This window comes from Pseudorca crassidens, chromosome 3, assembly GCF_039906515.1.
Source record: "Pseudorca crassidens isolate mPseCra1 chromosome 3, mPseCra1.hap1, whole genome shotgun sequence".
NCBI lineage: Eukaryota > Metazoa > Chordata > Mammalia > Artiodactyla > Delphinidae > Pseudorca > Pseudorca crassidens.
The window spans coordinates 118,578,066-118,601,035 of NC_090298.1; the positions used below are offsets into that span (position 1 = coordinate 118,578,066).

The window sequence follows — 22,970 nt, forward strand, 5'->3', positions numbered from 1 at the left end:
CCTGGGGACCTCCTTCTCTCAAGTGGGCATATCCCCAGGAGGGGCAAAACAATAGAGCCTCATATGAAATAGGAAGGGGCAAAGCTCTTGGTACTACCTGTCTCCCTTCTTTACCCACTAATTTCCCCCCTGAGGGGGCTCGTCTAGATTTCTGGAGCGCGAAGAACCGGAGGAACAAGAAGCTCTTCAACTCTGCCTCGGTCACATCACAAAATTATATCTCTGGCTCCTCTTCTTGGTGCCCCTCCAGCAGGGAAAATCTCACTCCCAACAGGTCTTCGTCCCTTTCTGGGAGCTAGGACTCACCTCCTGCCCCTTACATTCAGTTCCTATAACCCCCTCCCCACCAAGAGCAGTAGTGGCCTTGGCCTCCTGGCAGAGCCTTCCTGGGCCTGTTTCCATAGAAACCAGATAGTCTGTGCAGTGTGAGAAGGGGAGGGGAGACAGGAGCAGGGAGGAGGGACCAGACCTCAGGGGCAACCCCAGAAGCAGGGACCTGGGCAATGAGAGAAGGAGGAAGCTGCCCCATCCAAAGGGAGGGTGGGACCTTGATCTGGGGAGGGGAGAGAGGAGGTAACCAAAGCTTGGTAGGTTCTATTCACCACCCCCCTCCCCGCCCCTGCACCACAGCTTATTCTGCTGCCTCCTGAGGAGACCCAGGACTGTCTCTTCCTCTGGCGCAGAGAGGGGGGTTCCTCTCTCCCCACGCCCCTAAGATCCTTCTTTACCAGGAACTGCCTGATCTGGGGTGAATCTCTTTCCCAGGAGCCAGCAGTCTTAGTCTAAGACAGGGGCCATAGGATACCTTCCCTCCCCCAAGAGCTATGCACTCACCCCAGACCAGTGGCTCTGTGCTCTGGAGGCTGGGCCGCCCCGGGACCCAGTGACCACTGCTGACCCCGTGGCGTGCGGCTCTCAAAGGCCCCATTCATCTCCGGGGGCTGAAGGCACCATTGTCCCTGGCGGGGGGTGGTGGGGGCAGTGGGGGGGTCTCGACTCAGAAGGAAGGAATGTGTCTGGAGAAGTTGCCCGAAGGGCTCCAGTCTCCAGGTCCCCACCAGCTCTCCAACGGGACCGCTACATGACCCCAAGCCCTTTCCCCCACTAGCTCCCAGCAGCCTTCATGCTTCTCTTGAGGGTGGGGACTGCCGTGGTTTGGGGGAGAAGCCCCGCCCCAACCCTCTGGCTCTCTCGGCAGAACCCTTTCTGGGGCTGGGAGCTGTCCAGCGCCTCGGGTCCTGACGGACCAATGACGCGCCTAGGTGCCATCGGACAAGAGGGGGCTCAGGGCCAGCCTAAGCTAGCCGGGGGCTCGGGAGCTCTCCTCCACCCAGGTTAACACTGCAAACCACACCTGACCTGGGTGGGCATGGGTGCAGCTCTGGACATGGGGATCCATGGGTGCTGAGAACTGACCTGGGGAACAACTTGACCCCTGCCCTATCTGAGGAGAATTGAAGGGTCAAGTGCCACCAGGCCACTCCCCTGGAATTCAGTCTCTGACAGAGTTACAGAAAAAAACAGGAGAGGTCACGCCCTGCCTCTCCCTCCCCCACCGTCTCTGCCGTGCCTCTGTTTCTGTTTTCCTAGCTCTCTCCACCCTCCTCTTCTCTTTCCCTCCCTGCTGGGTTGGGGGCTGCTGAATTATCACTTCCCAACTCTGCTAATGTGCTCCCTGCTGCAGGGAGGGATCGTAATTCTGGGAGATGATTAAGTTTCAAATTGTTTTTCTGTGTGTTGTTGAAGATGAGGCTTTAATATGGTCCCTCCCCAGATAGGGAGCCTGGCCTGGCCCCAGCTGCTTGCCACATCCCTCCTCTGCTGGACCTCTCCTCTCTGATAGGCCAGGTCTGGGAACATGTCCCTTGGTGTCCCCTTTAAACTTATGCGGGGTGTGTGTGTGTGGGGGTGGGGGGGTGGACCCACCTTTGACTCAAGCAGGAATACACATAATGTGTGGTGAGAAACACTGGTTTTGAAGTCAGACACGTCAGAATTCAAATCCTAACTCTGCCACTTACTATCTGTGTGACCTTGGATGAGTTACTTAAACTGTCTGAGCCTCAGTTTCTTCATCTGTAAAATGGGGATAATTTAACAATGGCCTCATAGAGAGCTTTGTGGATTTAAAATGATAATGCATGTAAAGTGCTTAGCGGAGTGCCTGGCTCACGGTAAAACCTGGTCAATGTTAGTGGTTATTAGTACACACGTACCCCATCCTGTGTGATCCTGCCTCCCCCATCCTTCCTAACTTTGTTCTTCAGTTCAGTAAATATACATCTAATGCCTGCTATTTTTCCAGGCACTGTGCAGTAGAAATTAAATTATTCAGGAGTGAGGAAGTTGGTTTTCTTGCTTATCCGCCCTTAAACACTCCTTCATTTGCCTCCTTTCCTCCTTTCAATTTAAGTTCATTCCCATTTTACCCTCCCACCTACTTCCAGCTCTTCCTTCATTCTTCCTACTTCATTCTTCCTTCTTTCTCTGCAGTCTTATCACTTCACCTTGATTCTTATCCTCCTAACACACACACGTCTTTTACCTTCTACATCATTCTCCATCCCATTTGGGGTCATCATAGTGAATAAAGGGGTTGAGTTTTCAAACTAGGAGAGAGGATCCTGAGTCATGCCGTGTGTGTGTGTGTGTGTGTGTGTGTGTGTGTGTGTGTATCTAAGGGTTACACACATTAGTCTGAATTCAATGGTGGATCTGTAACAGACTTCTGAACTCACACAATTCAACGGTATACTTGTTTGCCTTCTATCCCCTATGTATAATAAGCCTTACAACGCTTGAAATATGTCTGTTTCTTTGCCTACCTACCTACCTACTCTGTCCCTACCTCCATCCTTGTTATACTCTACTCTAAATGGGAAAGTCTACTGGTTGTCAATAACAGAAGCTGATTTATGATAGTGTCTTTTCGTTTCTTCTCAGCTGGCTTCCTACCCTTCACCATACTGACCAATTTTTCCAAGAAGTCATTTCACAACTCTTTGAGGGCTTGATTCAGTGCAGGAAACAGAAACTACTCTAGGTATTTTAAACTGAAGGGAATTTAATATGGGAATTGAATGCTTATAAAAATATTAAAAAGACTTGTGGAAAGGACTCCTAGAAGCTGTACCAAGAGAGCTAATACATATGCCATGATCAGAAAGATGGGGATTCAAAAGGCCACCACTGGAACTATTGAATTAAAGAACACACTGCCAAAGCTTTTCCATCTAGGAATTAGGAAGAAGAGACCAGGAAGCTGGAATAACCGTTACAGGAGAACCCCACATCTCCAGGATCCTGCTTGCCGGCAGAAAGCCCAAAATAGCAGAAAGAAGGCCTCTTCCGCTTTTCTGCCTGTCAGTCACACAAGTGCACTTAATTGTAAGGGAGTCAGAGGAACTGGATTGTAGCTTTCTAGTCTCTGTAACACAGTAGAAGAAAGTAGCAATAGAGGATGCATGCCAACTGACCATATTCAACACTAATTTGGACCTTGCCCTTTAGGAGTTCACAGACTAGAGGAGAAAACACCAGGATCAATGCAGGTTAAAAGGATGAGCCAGAAAGTATCTGTGACAGACCAAATTTCAGCCCCAGGAGGCCTGGGACCTTAGTGGTCTTAAAGTGAGTCCAGACCTAATTTGTAGCTATGGAGCTCAGGCTCTGCGAATCACTGGAGGACTAAAGCTGACGTCAGTGCACGAGGGAGAGGCGGGGAAAGAAGAGACCATGACCCAATGTCCACAATAGTTCCCACTTCCTGGAAGGGGCTATACGCAATAATCCAGGACCCCGAGTGAGGTCCCAAGAAAACAGGGCCCACACTTGGTAGCAGATCCTCCCTCACGCTGACTGGTTTTGGCTTATGTGGCCCTATGTGGCTCACCTGTCACCTGCCTCAGACCATCATTCTAGAATGAGCCCTCAGGATCACCACTGGGAGAAGAGGAGTGCCGAGGGAAGGCTAAAGTGGGCCCATCCCTCAAGCAGGAGAACCCAGGGGTGTTTTGATGAGGAATATCCAGAAACTGGCACCTTCCAGCTGTCTATCTCTGCTTCCTCCTGAAATTCCAGATGGTTTGGCATCTCTTCTCTTCTCTGACTCTAGGAATCAGGAGCTGAGTCTAGGTGCTTCTCGGACAAGGAAATAGTAGCAGCTTCCAAGATCCCAAATAAATCTCGTTTATAAATGGTGTCAGTTTATATCTGCTGAGCGAGTATGAAAGTGTAGGGATAAGAAGTGGGCTGGCATCTCCTCATGGGCTTAAAATGGAAGGTAGTGTATCCCGGTGGGTAAAATCTTGGCTTCCAGAGTCCTGTCCTGACTCAACTGCTTCCTAGTTTGGCCCTAGTGTGACCTTGGGCCAATGACATAATCTCTCTGAGCTTGTTCCCAATCCGTAAAAGGGGAATAAAACATACTTGCCTCCCAAGAAGGTTGGAGAACTAATTGAAATGATTATGGATAACCATGGACAAAGTGCTTGGTTCAGTTCTTGGCACATAGTAAGCTTTCAGTAAATGGCAGCTGTTAGTATTTTTGTTATTATTATTGATACCGTACTTTCTCAGCAGCAAACATCTTCCATCTTAACTACCTGGAAACATTTAGAAGAGGGGGTTCCTCACACAAGGCTTGCTCTGGAAGTATGCGCTCTTAGTCACAATTTGGAAAAGTGGGGAGCCAGACCAGCTCAGGATGCCCCTCAAGCCTGTTTCTTCCGGCTGAGAAGTCTCTGTCCCCTTGAATCCTAGTGCTGTCCCTGTGTGGATCCATTAGGGCATCTTAACATCACCCAGGGAAGGGGCCGTGATGTCACTCTGGCAGGTGAGGAAAGGAAAGGCTAGTGATATTCACTAGCCTTTTTGATCTAGTGATCTTTGGCCCAAGATCAAAAAAGTTTGGAACCATCTGCTCTGACCTTTTGTGCCCCCTTTTCTCCTTTCCTCTCCTTTCCTCAAACCCTCCAACTTCATTTAAATTTTATTGAACATCTACTATGTACCAAGCACAGGCACCATATTAGGTACACGGGGGTACAGTGAAGAACAGAGAGAAAGGCAGCCCCTAACCAACTGGAGCTCTCAGTTCACTGTGGCCACAAACTGTACAACTATAATGACAAAAAATATTCATTTAATTACAGTTACAGTGGATGCATCTAAGGAAAATGACAGAGAGTAATGAGAGTGGATAATGGAGGAACTTAACCTCCCTTGTTAGTCTGGAGGAAGAGGGAGTGGGCAGGAAAGGCCACATCAGACCTGCAGAATGAATAAGAGTTAGCCACCCAAGGAGGGGGAAGTGCCCTGGGCAAAGTGAATTCCTGCCAAGATGTTAGATGATAACCTTGTGATGTGTTGCCTTGACCAGAGGTATTTGATTCTTAACTAGGGACTCCTAAAGGGATAAATATTTAATGGCGGGATTTTTGAGAGACATGTGACCAGCTGATAGGGTCAGGAGGCCTTCTCATCAGCAGCATTCTAACCAAACCATGTGGCCAGGAGGCCTATCTCTGGGTATGCATTGTGTGTGTGTGTGTGTAGGAATGTAAATGCATGTTTGTGACTGTGAATGTAGGTGCTGGTGTCTATGAATAAATGCAGAGCTGTAGCTAATAACTTTGACATCTGGGCCAAGCAACAGAAACATATCTTTAAATCCAGGTATACACCAACCCATGGGGGAGTTGCAGGAGAACAGAGAAGGAAAACTGTTCACGTGCATGCACATGGGAGCCCCCAGCAGTTAGATCCCCCACCCTTGACCTTGGACATCCCAGATCATCCATCTCTGCTAAGTATCAGGGGCAAACTAGGCAGCCCTGCTAACGAAGCATTGGTGTTGAAGGTGGGGGAGGAGAAGAGCCTTTAAAATTTGCACAATCTTCTAGAAAATCATTATTTAAAACGTTGGCATCCTCCATATTTTTGTTCCTGGGCCCCTGGTGAGTGAGTATACCTTTATTGAGAGTTTGAGTGTACGTATGCATCTATATGTGTGTGAATGCTGACTGTACGTGCTTATGTGTATATAAGTAGGTGTTTGGGGACTACAGTGTCAGTTGTGATAACTAAGAGCCCCTGTGAGTTTGGGGCCAGCAGACCTGTTTGTGTGCTCCTCCCCTCCTACTACGCCTGTCTCCACTGATCTCATGAGACGCAGAGGCTGGGATTATCTGCTGGTCAGGGCTGAGTCCCTCCGTATTAACAATGGACCAAAAATGTACTGACCACAAGGCAAACAGAAATAATATGCTCACGTTCACCTCCATCCCATAAAGCAAGTGGAACCTGGGCCCGTTGCAGTGAATGAGCTTCAGTAATTCATCCCAGCTGCGGGTGTTGTATTGACACAAAGCTAATTTAACACTGTGGGAGCCAGGGGAGGTAAGGAGCAATTATGCCCTCACCTGCAGCATGGTCACTCTGCTAGCTCTCTGATGCTACGTTGGAAAGCAGAATCCCACAGTGGGAAAAAGGTTGGGGAAGTCGCTTGTCCCTTTCCATCCTTGCAGGCAGTTGACTTTCTGAGGCTGTTAAGATGATGTTCTATTTTCTTCTTGATAATATTCTTGCATAGAGACTTCCCACCCCCATCTCAGGACTTGAACTTCCCAACAGTGACGGAGATGTTTCTTAGGTCAGACCAAGGTCTCTTCTGTATCTCTTTCTGAGGAATCAAAACCACTGGCACTTTCTGTAGGGTGTGATGGGTTTTGGAGGAGTGAGGTTGAGGTTTTTGCTGGAGAGAGAGGGAATCCTTAACATGGTTAATGTCTTAAATGACATCCGACAACCCATCTGATTTTCTTCTTTCTCAAAAATAAAAGTCACTCATTCAACCTCCAAAAAATGTCTGTTGAGTTCCTATCTTTCTTCCTTTAGTCAATAAATGCTTAATAAGCACCTACAGGTACTAGGTGAACCAAAGAGTCTGGATCCTTGCTTTCGTGGGTCAATAGGATAGCAGGAGAGAGAAGCCTTAAACACATGAATAAGTATGTAAGTGCAAATTGTTGCTAGTGCTACTTATTTCTATTCATTCACTCATTCAAACACCAGTACAATGAGGGAGAATAATAGTAAGGAACAGCTTTGGAACAGAAAGGGCTCTTTGAGCCCTGAAGGATGAGTAGCCTAGGGAAGAGAGTGGGAAGAGTAAACCAGGGGAGGGAAAAGCATGTGTTCAATGCCTTGCTTCTTACCGCAAGCAGATGATTAAGCTTTCCTGGGGCCTGGTGGGAGAGAAGGAACTGGAAGAGAAAGGTCTGAGTTCAAATTCTGTCTTTGCCACTTTATAGTTGGGTGGCCTTGGGCAAGCGACTTATCTCTTTCAAGTCTCAAGCTACTTGTCTCTTTCTCACCTCATCTATAAAATGGAGATGATAACGTTTCCCACTTTATAGGATTGTTGTGAAAAATTAAGTAAAATAATGTTCTAAAGTGCTTACCAGTGCTTGGCATATGGTAAGTGTCAATAAATTACTACTGTTGCTATTATGATTATCCTCAAATGCTCCAAGTTATTTATTACCTCCAGGCTTTGGCACAATTTTTTGCCTCTGCCTGGATCACACCCCATTCTCTTTACTCACTTATACTCATCTGTCAAGTAACAGCTGAAATGTATTTCCTTGGAAGGACTTTCCTGACCCCTAGATCTATGGCTCTCAAACTTTAGTGCATGTAAGAGTCACTGTGTGTGTGTGTGTCAGTGTGTGCTTATTACAAAGCAGATGCCCAGTTTTGACAAAGTACCATGGTAACATAAGGTGAAACATTACGGGAAACTGAAACTGAATGGGAGATATACAGGAGCTCTGCTATCTGCAACTTTTCTGTAAATCTAAGATTATCCCAAAATAGAAAGTTTATTCTTTTAAAAAGCAGATTCGTATGCAAGTCATCAACCACAATGAGATATCATCTCATACTATTAAAAAAAAACGAGAGAGAGAGAGAGAATAACAACTGTTGGCTAGGTTGTGGAGAAATTGGAATACTTGTGCACTGTTGGTAGGAATGTAAACTGGTACAGCCACTTTGGAAAATAGTATGACAGTTCCTCAAAAACTTAAAAATAGAATTACCATGTTCCACCAATTGTACTTCTGGGTATAATCCCAAAAGAATTCAAAACAGGGTCTCAAAGAGGTATTTATACACCCATGTTCACAGCAGCACTATTCACAATAGCCAAAAGATGGAAGCAAGCCAAATGTTCGTTGATGGATGAATGACTAAACAAAATGTGGTATATACATACTATGGAATATTATTCAGCCTTAAAAAGGAAGGAAATTTTGACACATGCTACAACATGGATGAAACTCGGGGACGTTATGTTAAGTGAAATAAGTCAGTGACAAAACAATACTGTATGATTCTACTTATATGAGGTATTTAGAACAGTCAAATTTATACAGATGGAAAATATAATAGGGTTTCTAGGGGCTGGGAGGAGAGGAAACAGTGGAGGTTTTTTTGTTTGTTTTTTTAATGTGTATAGTTTGTTTTGCAAGATGAAAAAATTTTGGAAATTGGTTGCACAACAATGTGAGTATACTCAACACTATCAAACTGTACACTTAAAATGGTTAAGATGATAAATTTTATGTTATGTATATTTTACCACAATTTTCAAAAATTCAAATAGCAGATTCCCGGGCCCCACCTTCAGAGCTTTTGACTCAGTGAAGAAATGGAAAAGCTGATTGTAAAATTCATATGGAGGGACCTCGAATAGCCAAAACAATCTTGAAAAAGAAGAACAAAGTTGGAGGATTCACATTTCCTGATTTCAAAACTTACTACAAAGCTACAGTAATTAAAATAGTGTGGTACTGGCATAAGGATAGACATATAGATTGATGGAATAGGACTGGGAGTTCAGAAATAAACTCATATATCTATGGTCAGTTGATTTTCAGCAAGGGTGCCAAGACAATTCAATGGTGAAAGAATAGTCTCTTCAACAGTTGGTGCAGGGACAACTGGATATCCACATGCAAAAAGAAGGAGGAGGACGAGGAGGAGGAGGAGGAAGAGAAGTTGGATCCCTACCTTACACTATACACAAAATTTAACTCAATATGGTTCAAAAGGCTAAATATAAGAGCTAAAACTATTACACTCTTAGAAGAAAATATAACGGTAAATCTTCATGACCTGGATTTGGCAATGGTCTTAAACAGGACACCAAAAACACAAGTAACAGAAGAAAAAATGGATATATTGCACATCATTAAATAAAAAACTTTTGTGCATCAAAGGACACCATCAAGAAAGTGAAAACACATTTTGCAAGTTATAGATCCAGTAAGGTTCTGGTATCCAGAATATATAAGGAACTCATTACAACTCAATGACAAAAAGACAAATAACCCAATGTAAAAATGAGTAAAGGGCTTGAACAGACATTTCTCCAAAGAAGATTATACAAGTGGCCAATAAGTACATGAAAAGATGCTCAACATCATTAGTCATTGGGGAAATGGAAATCAAAACCACAGTGAGATACGGCTTCATGTCCACTAGGATGGCTATAGTAAAACAAAACAAAACAAAAAATAAAACACCTAAACAAAAACAAGTGTTGGCAAGGATCTGAGGACTTTGGAGCCCTTGTACATTTCTGGTGGGCACGTAAAATGGTGCAGCCACTGTGGAAAATGGTTTGGTGGTTCCTTAAAAAGCTAAACATAGGGCTTCCCTGGTGGCTGATGCAGGGGACATGGGTTTGTGCCCTGGTCCGGGAATACCCCACGTGCCGCGGAGCGCTACGCCCATGAGCCATGGCCGCTGAGCCTGCGCGTCCGGAGCCTGTGCTCTGCAACGGGAGAGGCCACAACAGTGAGAGGCCTGCGTACCGCAAAAAAAAAAAAAAAAAAAAAAAGCTAAACATAGAACTAGCATGTAACCCAGCAATGTCACTCCTAGGTATATACCCAAGAAAATTGAAAACAGGTACTCAGACAAATACTTAGACGTGAATGTTCATAGCAGCAACATTCACAATAGCCAAAAGGTGGAAAAAACCAAAATGTCCATCGATGGATGAATGGATAAACAAAATATGGTATATTCATGTAATGGAATGTTATTCAGCAATAAGAGGAAATGAAGTACTGACATATGATATAACATGGATGAACCTCAGAAACATTATGACAAGTGAAAGAAATCAGACACAAAATGTCATATAGAGCATCATTTCATTCATTTAAAATATGCAAGATAGGTAAATCCATTGAAAGTGGGTTAGTGGTTGCAAAGAGATGGGGGAGGGGAACATGGGAAGTGACTGCTTGATGGGTGATGAAAATATTTTAGAACTAGATAGAGGTTGTGATTGCACAACGTTGTGAATGCACTAAATGTCACTGAAATGTATGCTTTTAAGGCTATTTGTATGTTATGTAAATTTTACTTCGATTAAAAAAGAAAAGCAGATTCCTGGCCCCACCTTCAGAGCCTTAGACTCAGGGCATCTGCCACGAGGCCCAGGAATCTGAATTTTCTGCAAGTACCTTAGATACCTGACGCAGGTACAGGTACCGATTTTGAGAAATATCACTATACTGTCTTAAACCTCCTGTTGATCCTCTCCCATAGGACCTGAGCTTCTCCTTTCGTAATACACCTCATAACTGGAATTACTTTTCCCGCAGCTCTTCCTGCACCGCCACCCGCCCCCACCCAGCGAGTCTGCAAACTCCCTGAGGGCAGAACCCATGTCTTCCTTATTTATCATAATACTCCCAGCATTTAGAAAAATCACCTGGACAGTACATGTGCTTAATTGATATCAGGTGAATGGAATTACTGAACTGGATTAACTAGAAGGGGTCAGAATAAAAGGGGGAAATCCTAAGGAGTCTCTAGCTCAAGAAGCCACAGTCTATGTAATGCATCCAAGGTTTAAACTCACTTCTCTCCATGAGTTCCACCGCATGATGCAGTGTATCCATCCCTGGTGTGGAAATCAGCACACTCTGGTTGGGAAAGGCCTTCTCTAGGATCTCAGACTGGGCTCCCCATGGGGAGGCACAGCTAGGGAGCTCCTGGCCAAGCCTGGGCACAGCAGTTTCCGTTCTTGGACCCTCAGACGTGGCATCTACAGGTGTACACCTCTGTTGGCATCTCCTGGCTGGAAGACTCTGCCAGGTTTTCCCAGCCTCCTGGCTGATCCCAGCACCTTTTGGCTGGGCGACTGCTCCTGCCTTGGCTGCTTGCACCTTGCCTTAGAGAACACAGTCAGCAGAATGGCTTCCCTCACTGTCGCTGAGCTGGGCCTGAGCCATCCTACTGTCGCCCGTGCTGATTTCTGAGGCCTCAACCACACTGCAGGAAGCACAGTGCAGTCGAGAGGGTGTAGGTGAGACATCCCTGGGACTGGCTGGACCTCTCATATGAGGCTTGCAAAATGCAGTTTTCTCCTCACTGCTGTTACCCCTCCCGTCCAGGCTCCCTAGAGGCACCCTCGCCTCTGTGTCTTCTCTGAGGAGGAGAGTGAAGTTTTCCAGCTCCGCACTAAGCTTACGACGGTCAATTAACCCTACATCCATCAGCCACCGCCTCCCCGCCCCCACAGACTTATGCTTACATACCAGATACCACCAAAATAGGAAGACAGTGTGTCTCAAAGGAAAAACCAGGGCCTTTTAGAATTTTTATTATTGGCTAATTATATGGCATTTCTCCAAGGCCCCCAATATTTCCCTCAACATGAAAAAAGTCACTTCCGTTGAGCACATACTGTGCAGCAGGCAATGGAACTTAACGCTTTCATCATGTATTACCTCATTCAATTCTCACAGGACCCTAGTAGGTATGTGATGCTTTAGAAATTTAATTGTGAATACAACATATACAGAAGATGTCTAAAACATGTATATGAACCATTTAACCCATACTGGTCCCCTATATTAACATACTTATAATTAATATTATAATATCAATAGATTATGTGTTATTATTACATATATCTGTGATAAACATCCCCTTGTTTTTCTTTATAGTTTTATTACCCATGTATGCATTCCTAAATCGTATAGTTTTGTTTATTTTTAAACTATATATGAATGGAATAATACAATATATATTCTTTTGAGGTTTTTTCTTATCATGAATCTATGTGGAATTCATTTATGTTGTTTCATGTATCTGAAGTTAATTGATATTCATTGCTGTATATTCCACTGTATGAAATACAACCATTTATATTTCCATTCATTATAGCTGGGTATTGGGGTTGTTTCTCCTTTTTGGACCTCACAAACTTTTCTTTCTTTTTTTTAAAATTTAATTTATCTTATTTTTGGCTGCGTTGGGTCTTCGTTGCTGTGCGTGGGCTTTCTCTAGTTGCAGCGAGCAGGGGCTACTCTTCGTTGCAGTGCGCAGGCTTCTCATTGCGGTGGCTTCTCTTGTTGCAGAGCACGGGCTCCAGGAGCTCAGGCTTCAGTAGTTGTGGCACGCAGGCTCGGTAGTTGTGGCTCACGGGCTCTAGAGCACAGGCTCAGTAGTTGTGGCTCATGGGCTTATTTGCTCCACGGCATGTGGGATCTTCCCAGACCAGGACTCGAACCCGTGTCCCATGCATTGGCAGGCAGATTCTTAACCACCGCGCCACCAGGGAAGCCCCCGATTCTCTTTAATAATCATATTTTGAGGCTTCCTTCCTGTAAGGCACTGAGCACATACAGAGGCATCATAAATGTCGGTTTATCATATATGGGAGTTCCAGAAAACAGCATGTGTGGATGAAGAGTTAAGGACATGTGCTCCTATAGAGTGAGCTTAGAACCAAATCATAGAGTCCCAGATATGTAGCCATGTCCTGCCCTGCAGGGAGAGCCCCACGTAGCACATGCAGAGGAGCTTGGACTGGGTGGGATATACGTAAGGAAGGAATGTGCTTCACAAAGGATGTACTATGGAATAATCTCACACCTTGAGTAATCCCTCCCCTCTACTCAGGACTGAAGATACAGCCTTGGGCCTTAGCAACAAGGGGTCTTAAGGGGCTTGGTCTGTGGAAATCATGTTTCTTACATTCAAATGGTCCCATTCAAGGGTCTGTGGGTCTCCTGATACCTAGAGGCACCCTCAGATAGGAGGGGCTGTAAGGACGTGAGTTTTCTGTACCTGTCGGGGAAGTCTGCATGGATTAGGTAGGAGACCCGATGAGATGACCTGTAGGTCCTTCCCAAATCTGGGCCTATGTTCTAAGGTTAGATAGATATTGTTCTAAGGTGTCAGACTTCCTGAACCATAACTTCTAGTTTTTTCTTCTGCCTCATGGAAAAGAGGGTACCCCCTTTCTGTCACAGATGGCCTATTCTGGGAAACCTGGAGGAGCAGCTGTGCAAGATTGGGGGTGAATAAATAGGGTGAGGATCAGAAAGACATAGGAGTATGTCCTGGCTCTGTCCTAGTTGGGAAAATCTCTAAACTACCTTCAGCCTCAGTGTCTCATTTGTAAAGTGTAACTGTATCTGAGAAAGAAAGAATAATCATCCCCATTTTACAGATGAGGAATCTGAGGTTCAGAGAAGTTAAGGTGTTCAGGAATTCACTATACAGAGCAGAGTCAGGATTCAGACTCAGGCTGTCTGACTCTAGAGGTGAAGCTCTTATTAATTACTAAGAATCACTCCTGGGGTGGGCAGAGGAGCCGGGGAAGGAAGAGATACTCTTTAATACATTTGATGCGGACAGCCACTGTCAGACGTAGAGTGTTTTGGCGTGAAGGCAGCGTGGTACTGTGGGTGGGCTGGAAGGAGAAGGAACAGAGACTCCGTGTGACTCCTGCCATTTCTTTGCCGGGTTTACAGCCTCTGGCAGGCACCAAGCAGGGGAACAGCCACGTTAACGGGGGCCTAGGGCACCTGCTCCCCAAGCGGAGGACATGCAGCAGCCTTATCCGCAGGGTGCCACACACTCCCTTCCCCCAGCAGCCAAGGTTTGGAGGAGCGGGGAGGGGTACAGCGGTTGCCACCGTTTATGCTCCTCCAGAGCTTCGGAGCAAGATTTCCCCCAAAAGCCGTATTAAATAAATAAAAGGAAATCCAGCAGATGGAAACATGAATCAATGAAAAGACTCCCATATGAGTGCAAAGATTTATGTCAAAAAACAAAACATCAACATCTGGGAGCTGCCGTGTCTCCTCTTGGCTGCTCGTTTGGAATGGATTCTCCGTGTCGCTTTCTGCCTCTTTCTGGCCCTGGGAGAGGCCAGAGAGGAAGAATGAAGCCTATTTAAAAAACAGTCATTTTTTAAATCAGAAACGAACGCTGTTTTCCGTCTCAAGGCTGGAGGGAACTTGATCCGGGCTGCCGGGGCCCCGAGATCTCCGGGAGAGAGAGCCCCCTGCCGGACGCGGAGCGGCACCCCTCGTTCCCCACACCCCCACGGCTCTCTGGGGTCCGGTACTCCAGATTTCACAGCTGCCGCGGCAGCGCGAGCGCGTTACCCCAGCGCCCACCGCACTGCGGCCGCGTTCCGCGCTCCCAGCGCCGGCGCCCAGACCCGTCACGTGGCTGGAGGCCTGCGTTGAGGAGGTTCGGTGCTCGCCACCACCCGCAGTACGGCCGGCCGCCAGGGAGCTCATCTCACCAGGGCGGGCCTCTGCGTGGGTTCCCCCAGTTCCAAGGGGAAGGATCGGGGATGTATGGTGAAATTAGAACGCAGGCTTTGAGGATGATGCAGCACGGATCAAAGATCGCACTTAGTTCGTAGGCTGGGCCACGCTGGAGTTAAGAGGGCAGGCGTTGGGATCCTGATGTCTGGGTTCAAATCCCAGATCTGCCACAGCCAACTGGGTGACCTTGAACACGTTAACCTCCCTGAGCCAGGGTTTCATCATCTGTAAAATGGGAATAATAGCACCAGCCTCCTGGGGGATTGTGCAAAGAGAATGAGAAAACACACATAAAGTACTCAGCTCAGTACAAATATACATGAAATTGAATAAATGTTAGCTATTGTCATCAGGTTAAAGGCTCAGATTCTCATCATAACCTACAAGGCTCTGCATAACCTATGCTTCCAGCTCTGTGGCCTTGGAGAAGCCACTGACCCCCTCCATCACTAGGCTCCAGTCATTAACCTTGTCTTCCACCCAGCAGCCTAGCTCCCTTCCACCTCAGGATCTTTGCACATGCTGTTTCCTCCGCTTGGAAGGCTATTTTACACCTTCCACTTCGCTCCAGGCTGCCCGTTCTTGGGGCCTCGGTTTACTTGCCTCCAGGAAATTTCCTGATTCTCCCCTCCCCCAAACATAGTCTCTGCTCTATACTTTCATAGCAGCCTTGGCTTCTTACTAGCAATGCTCCCAGTTGTAATGTATCTTCAGTTTTGTTATATGTTTGATGTCCATCACTCCCTAGACAGTTCACTTCTTGAGGCCAGGAGCCCATCCTATTGCATTCACTGTGGTATCCCCAGCCCCCAGGACAGTGACCGACCTAGGCCCACTATTTTTGGTGAAATGGTGGGACTCTGAGGCCAGAGGGAATCTTGAATCTTCTATATTGTTTTACCAGTTCCTTCCAACAATAAATGTATTTATTAAGCTTGGCACCAAGGACACAGAACCGTATAATTCTATCGCTGACCTACTGGAGCTCATAGTCCAATGGCAGAGACAGGCATGTAAATAGAGGACAACACAACACACAGATGGGGTGGAGACAGCACAGGGTGTGTGGGGGGTGGTCTAAGTGGACTAAGCTTCGTGCTTTTCCTGCATTATCTTACTAAAACTCACAACTGTCAGATAGGCCTATTACTATCCCCATTGTATAGTTGAAGCATAGAGGTTAAACAACTTGCCTAGGATCACAAAGACAGCCATGGCAGAAGTGGCATTCAAAGAGGGCACATTCTGCTTCAAAGCCAGAGCTCTCAACTACTTGGCCACTCTGCCTCAGAGCAAAGGGCTCTCAGTGAGGTTACCCTCCCTGCCCACGACCCCAGTTCTGGTTCTGCACTGAGAGTGGGGCACTGCCCCTCACCATGTTCTTGCCAGTAGAAATCCCACCACCCAGCGGCAGAGAGGGAGGTGGGCGCGCAGGGCTGAGGGGCAGGTGAAAGCCCTACGCCCTGCTCCGCACAAGAGCTTAATGAGGAATGTTCACAGGGCGGCAAGGGGGACCTGCAACAGCTCAGCTGAAAACAGGAGCACCTCTGGCTTCTGTGCTGCCAAACCCCAGCACTGGAGGCAGGCCCCAGCCTAAGCCGGCTCAGCACCCTAAGGGTGTTGCTCTCACCTTTCACACCCACCTCGAAGCTCCATTGATCCTGCTACCACACCCCCGGGGCTTTTTTTTAAAAGGTTGGATTCACATCCTTCATTTGCTCTCTTAACAGCGGCCCTGCCTGCTCTCCCAGATTCCAAGAAACAGCCAGCAAAGCTTTTGGAGGCTTACAGGGGAACTGCTCTTCAGAGTCTTCTCTGCTGGGGCGTGGCTGAGGTTAGGTCAGGGTTCCTTCGAGGATTTGATGAGACCACCCCTCTTTTTCAGCACCCACCCCCCTCCAGTTCTCAGAAAGCTGCATCTTCCAGCAGTGGCTGGAGTATTCCGACAGGTGGATCTGAGGTCACAGCAGGACATCTAATGGAAGAGACTAGCAGGTGATGTTAGAACTCAGGAAAGAGAACAAGGGTAAGGCTGTTAAGTGCTGCCATTTATCAAGTCCTTTCTGTGTGCAGGGAGCTGTGCTAAGCACCTCATGTGTGGTTGCCCAGTGAATGCTCACATCAACCCTGTCAGGAAGGGACCAGTATTATCCCCATTTCACAGATGAGGAATTGAGGCTCAAAAAATTCAGGTAACTTGCCCAAGTTCACTCAGCTAGAAAGTGGTGGTAGGGACTTCCCTGGAAGTCCAGTGGTTAAGACTCCGTGCTCCCACTGCAGGGGGCAAGGGTTCGATCCCTGGTCAGGGAACTAAGATCCCACATGCTGCACGGCGCGACCAAAAACAAAGTGGTGGGGGATTCAAACCCAGGCCATTAGGACTCCGGAATTCAAGCTCTTAACCACTCTACTCTGTTTAGGAGTCAGCCGCCCAGAAGGAAGGTCAAGAAAAGAGTGATGGACAGAGAACTGAAATGTGGGCAATGCTGTACTCAGCATCGGGAGGAAGAGGCAATGGCAGAAACAGTGATCAGGAGGTAAACAGACATGGGAGAGGCAGTACAAGGGAAGCTGGAGAGGAGACAGATTCAAGGGGCTGACACAAAAGATGGTGATTTTTACGGGACCTGGTGACTAGCTGGGTGTGGGAGTGTCTGACACCTTTGGGGTGCCGATCACGAGAAATCCAGGAGGCAAGCTAGAGAGAGAGGACTCACATCATTGGCTTTGAGTCTGCAGTCCTGGGCTTTCCTGGGTTCCAGATGCATTCTACCTTTGGGGTCCATTAGCTGTCCCCCACTCCTCCATATCCTGATAAAAACTTTTCTAAAAAGCTATCTTCAATGAGTTTCTCACATTTGCAGTAAGAGTCAAAAGTAATATGGGGGTGGGCAGAGAAAGGAGTTGAGCCAACCCTGGGTTTAAGGTTTATTCCTGAATGGTCTGGGGAAATGATACAATTGACGGCCGTAAGGAAGGGTTGGGTGACGAGGTGGTTTGGTATGTGAGAGTTAAGGAGTGGACGGTCAACTGAGTCAAGGGCTCTGGGTCAAGACTGATTGAGCGAAGGCCCACTGATGGTTAATGAGGAGGTCTTTGATGACCCTGGTGACAGCTGTGTCAGAAGAGTAGCGATGGAGGCTGGGAGCCGGCGGAAAAGTGAGGGAGTCATGAAGGAATGGGAGGCAGTGTGTGTGTTACTTAAGAAATCCAGCAGTAGGGAGAACGAAACAGAATGGTAGCTGTAAAGGGCAGGAGGATGAAATAAAGGATTTCCCCCCCAAGAAAGGAAAGGCCTGTGTATATTTCATAGAAAGAAAAAAACTAATAGATGTATGCTTGTCTTGAGGGTCAGGATAATTATAGAGACAAGGTTCTAGAAGAGACAGGAAGGGAATGGGACTAGGAGCAAATACAGAGTTTGGCCTTAGAACAAAGGAAAGAGACAGACCTCTTCTGTGTTCTTGTCATTTCCTCCAACTCACATTCATGGCTTACATTTATTTGTACAGTGTGCAGCTAAACATCCACAGCTGTGCTCACAGCTGCTTTCAAGTTAGATCCTTCTTCACATTCCTGTTTGTTGACCACGGGCCAGGCAATTATGTGTTATCTCATGAGACGTGTACAATTATCATTCCCATCTTACAGATGTGGAAACCAAGGTAAAAGATAATTCACTTGACCAAGGTCACCCAGCCGGTAAGTGGGAGAGCTGGGTTGGATGCCAGATAGTCCCATTCCAGTGCTCTTCTGTGCTGCTTCTGGAAATTTTAGAGTTGAAAATTGTTGCCTCTAGGGAGCAGGACTAGAGGGTAGAGAGCTGTGTGTGGGGTCTGCTGGGCTTTGTTATAAGCCGTTTAGTGACGTTTTTACTAGAGTAGGCGCTCCTTTAACAGACCTTTTTTTATTTTTATTTTTTTTACTTATTTATTTTTGGCTGTGTTGGGTCTTCGTGGCTGTGTGCGGGCTTCTCACTGCGGTGGCTTCTCTTGTTGCAGAGCACGGGCTCTGGGCACGTGGGCTTCAGTAGTTGTGGCACATAGGCTCAGTAGTTGTGGCTCGTGGGCTCAGTAGTTGTGGCTCACGGGCTTAGTTGCTCTGCGGCATGTGGGATCTTCCCGGACCAGGGATCGAACCCGTGTCCCCTGCACTGGCAGGCGGATTCTTAACCACTGCGCCACCAGGGAAGTCCCGGCAGGCAGCCCATTTTTTAAGTGAGGGGTAGAATCCACTGAGCCTGGCACGATCCCTGCTTTTTGCAGGCAGGCTCTTCCTTAACACGGTTCACACTTAAGCATAAACTGTTTGACCACCTGGCCAGCCTCATGTCTAGATGCTACCAGAAATAGCAGGCTTTCTATGACATGTTTTTGGGTTTTTTCTCTAATACAAAACAAAAAAAAAATCAAAAACTTGCACAAAGGAGTCTGCATTTTTTAATGATACAAATTCCCACTAACAAAAAGCAAAAGGAACTGGTATCAGTGCTGTGATAATGACTCAGCCTTCTCAGCGATGAAGGTGAGGTCACTGGCTAGAAGGGACAGGGTGAAAATGAGGGCGTGACCCTCTCCAAACCATCCCTCACACAGCAGCCAAGAGCCTTTTAGCATCCCTTGGGCCTGATCATGCCCCTCCTTCCTTCTTTGATGTTTCACGCCCTCAGGACAGAGTCCAGACATGGGGTGGGAGTGGGGGGGTGGGCGGTGGGCGCTATATAAGACTATGAACCAACAAGGACTTACTGTAGAGCACAGGGAACTCTACTCAATAATACGTAACAACCTAAGTGGGAAAAGAGTTGGAAAAAGAATAGATACATTTATATATATAAATATAAAAAAAAAAAAATATATATATATATATATATAACTGAATCACTTTGCTGCACACCTGAAACTATCACAACATTATTAATCAACTATACTCCAATATAAAATAAAAAGTTAAAAAAAAAAAGAGACTTTATGATCTGGCCCCATTTACCTCTCCAGACTAAAGGGCTATTGCTATCCTATACCACCCCCTCCACCATCCCCTACCCTAGCTACAGTTGCACTGATCTTAAATTGTGCTCTTTGCCTCCCTGGGACTTTGTACCAGCTGTTTCCCCTGCCTGAATTGTTTTTCCCTTCCCTTCTTCATCTGGCTAGTTCCCAGGCCTCCTCATTCAGGTTCATCGGTTTAGAAGTCACTGCCTCCAGGAAGTCTTCCTGACTTCCATACCTAGGTTATGAGCTTCCCCTGGGTGTTCCAATAGCACCCTGTTCTTCCCCCACAAAAAAACCACATTCCCCTGTATTCGTGCCTGTGTGTCTTCCCCTCCCACACTGATGCTGGGATGGCCCTGTGAAGTGCTTTAACCAACAGAGTGTGGGAGAAGTGGCCCTGAGCAGGTTCCAGGCCTAAGGCTGAAGAAGCCTGGCAGTTTCAGCTTTTGTACTTTTAGAAGCTCTGAGCCACTATTTAAGAAGTTCAGCTACCCAGATGGAGAGGCCCTGGGACTACACGGAGAAAGAAAGCGGCCTAGTTGAGCCTTCATATGACTCCAGCCCCAGCTGCCATCTGACTGCCACCTCATGACAGACCCCAAGTGAGACCAGCAGAATTGCCCAGCTGAGCCCAGTCAGTTCACAGAACTGCAAGAGATAATAAAATGATTGTTTTAAGCCACTAAATTTTGGAGAGTTTGCTATGCTGCAATACATAACTAAAGGACCATTCTGGATTTCAATCGTCTACTGAATGTTTGTCCTGCTAGACTATTTTCTCCATGAAGGCAGGGACCATTCTATTCTTAAAAATTGTTATACACTCAGGACATTCTCCAGCACAGAATAAGCTCTCATATATTTGATGAATGCAAATTAAGAATGTCTACAAGGCGAAGCCAACAACAAATGTCTAGACCACTCACTGTGTTGAGTATACAATGACATCAACAAAAGGTGATTAACTGGACATCTGGGCAGTAAGTTCCCGATGTAAGACAGCTTACCTTTGTAGAAAGACTGAGTCAGATTGACTTTGGGCCACAAGCCAACAACACAGAACAACGTTGGGAGCAGAAGAGAATGGCTAATGGTTCGGGCCTGCAAGTTCAGAAGCTAAAGGCAAGGGAACAAAGTTGTGATCCCCGATGGTGCTCCTCTGGGCAGCACTGAACAGGTGATCTGGTGTGTCAGTCAGTGAGGACTCCAGCTGCTCTAGCCAAGTACCCCTCACTCAAATGGTCTGTTAGCATTCACAGGCTTCTAGGGACAAGAGACATCAAAATGCCATTTTACACATAGGAACAGACATCATCGTCAAAAATTTTTAACTCGCTTTAAACATGGAGGGCCTTCAATGTATGCGGAATGAATACATTTCTGCTCAAATCGGTAAATCCCAGGATTGAGGTCTGGTGGTCTTGTCTGTAATAATCATCAGCACAAAGTGTCCAGTCAAGTCAACGTGTATTGTTTGAATATCTTCTGTGTCAAGCCTTACGTGGGATGCAAAATGGGAAAATGCCATCCCTGCCCTGAGGGAGAGAACTGGGGAGACTAGACTTACACAAATGAGATAATTAAATAACAGGACAACATATAATTACTGCTAAATTGTGTGGTAAGAAATTAAGTGCTACAGGAATTGGGAAACGTGGAGAGCAGTGAGGGCTCAAACAGTTGGGAAATGCTGGGAGGTGGAAGAGAGCTGAACCAGCATGCTTGTTATTTTATTTTGACACAATAACACAAGGAATGTGAAAGGTGGCTGCCCCAAATCCCAAAGCCAAGGGTATTTCTGAAGTTTCCCAATATTCACGTTTCTGGGCCTTTGTTTATTGCTTCTTCTGCTTGCAATACCTTCCTCCCTTCTCCACCTGGTAAATTCTTACTCAAATTTAAAGGTCCAACTCAAATGCAACTACTTTTCTGAATCCTTCCATGGTATCCCATAACCCAGTGCTCTTGCTTCTACTGGAACATATCTATGCCTTTTGCGTACTCACCTCCTCTACCACTGCCATTAATAGCAACTTACATTCGTTAGGCTCTTACCATGTGCCGGGAACTATGCTAAACAGTTTAAATGTGTTGTTTAAGCCTCACAACAATTGCATGACATATCCGTTTTCCTATTTTATAGATCAAGAACCTGAGGCTTAAAGTGGTTAAGTAAACTGACCAAGAATACATAACAGGAAGTAAGAAACCATTCAAACCATTTGTGGGACTCCAGAGGCCACTCTTAAAACACTGGACCATGTCTTCCTGGAGGCTGCAAATGCTGGGATTCAAACCGTTTGTGGGACTCCAGAGGCCACTCTTAAAACACTGGATCATGTCTCTCTGGAGGCTACAAATGCTCTTTACTCCTCGGTCTTCTCAGATTCTAGGATGCTGGCTGACATATGGCTCAAAAATTGCTGAACAAATTAATACCACTGTCATACACATGCCTGGGTCTAAAAGTAGGTACCTCCAGTACTCTTTTACCCCAGATAGAGACTTCCATCAAACCAGAAGTCACTACCTGGGAGAAAGGAGGAGGGAGAAAGTGTAAGCAACTTATATTTGATTTTGAGCTCCTTTATTTCACGGATTCAGGTGTGGGGAAAGAGGACCGAGTCTTTGCCCAACAAAAGAATACACAGATAACTCTGGCTGGGTCTGAAGATGAGAGCTCTGATTAACAGGCGTGGGGGCGGGGAAGGGGCCAGTATCCTCTTTGGTATTTTGAAAGCAGCAATTCAAGTTGTTCTTGTCAAATCAGGAAGGACCAGTCGACCTCACTCCATCTGACCCTATTACTGGGCAGACGGAGGCCCAGACAAGGGAAGGGCTCGGCCCGAGGCTACATGGTGAGACAAAGCTGGAGCCAGAGCTGGATCCCCCGGAATCGGAACCCCGCTCGCAGTTATCATCGCCTACCCAGTCGGGCAACTCCAAGCAGATGGCCTTGGGCAGAAAGCTCGTACTACTGGTTTCCTCCGTCGGACCCTAAGGTTCCTCTCCTCCACCCACTGGGCCTGGTGTCTCCCACCTCCTCTAGCATCGGGGCCTGGGGAAGATTGTTCCCCCTCGAGTCTCCACGGTGTCTGCAAGGTCGTCTGGCACCACCGAGGCCGCTCTCGCCCCGCTTCTCAATGGTCCTTCTTCTGAGGCGGTTCAGCTTCGCCCCCTGCGACCCTCCTCCTCTGCACGACCCCCCCCCCCATTCTTATGCCGGCAGCAAATGACACCTCTTCCACCGGAGGCCAGGCCCACATCCCCGTGCCCTTGTTGAAGTTCACCTCCCCGCCAGCCCCAGTACGCCTACACCTCC

The 22,970-nt window shown here is 46.8% G+C and overlaps 1 long non-coding RNA gene across 1 annotated transcript; it reads right to left on the bottom strand.

Moving 5' to 3' along the window:
• Positions 1 to 14,130: 14,130 nt before the first annotated feature.
• On the bottom strand, positions 14,131 to 22,964 carry LOC137221822 (uncharacterized). Its single transcript, XR_010942152.1, has 3 exons — positions 22,577 to 22,964; positions 20,656 to 20,911; positions 14,131 to 14,909 (listed from the first exon to the last, which is right to left on the bottom strand). It is a non-coding gene; the product is annotated as an uncharacterized lncRNA (long non-coding RNA).
• Between the last annotated feature and the right edge of the window lie 6 nt (positions 22,965 to 22,970).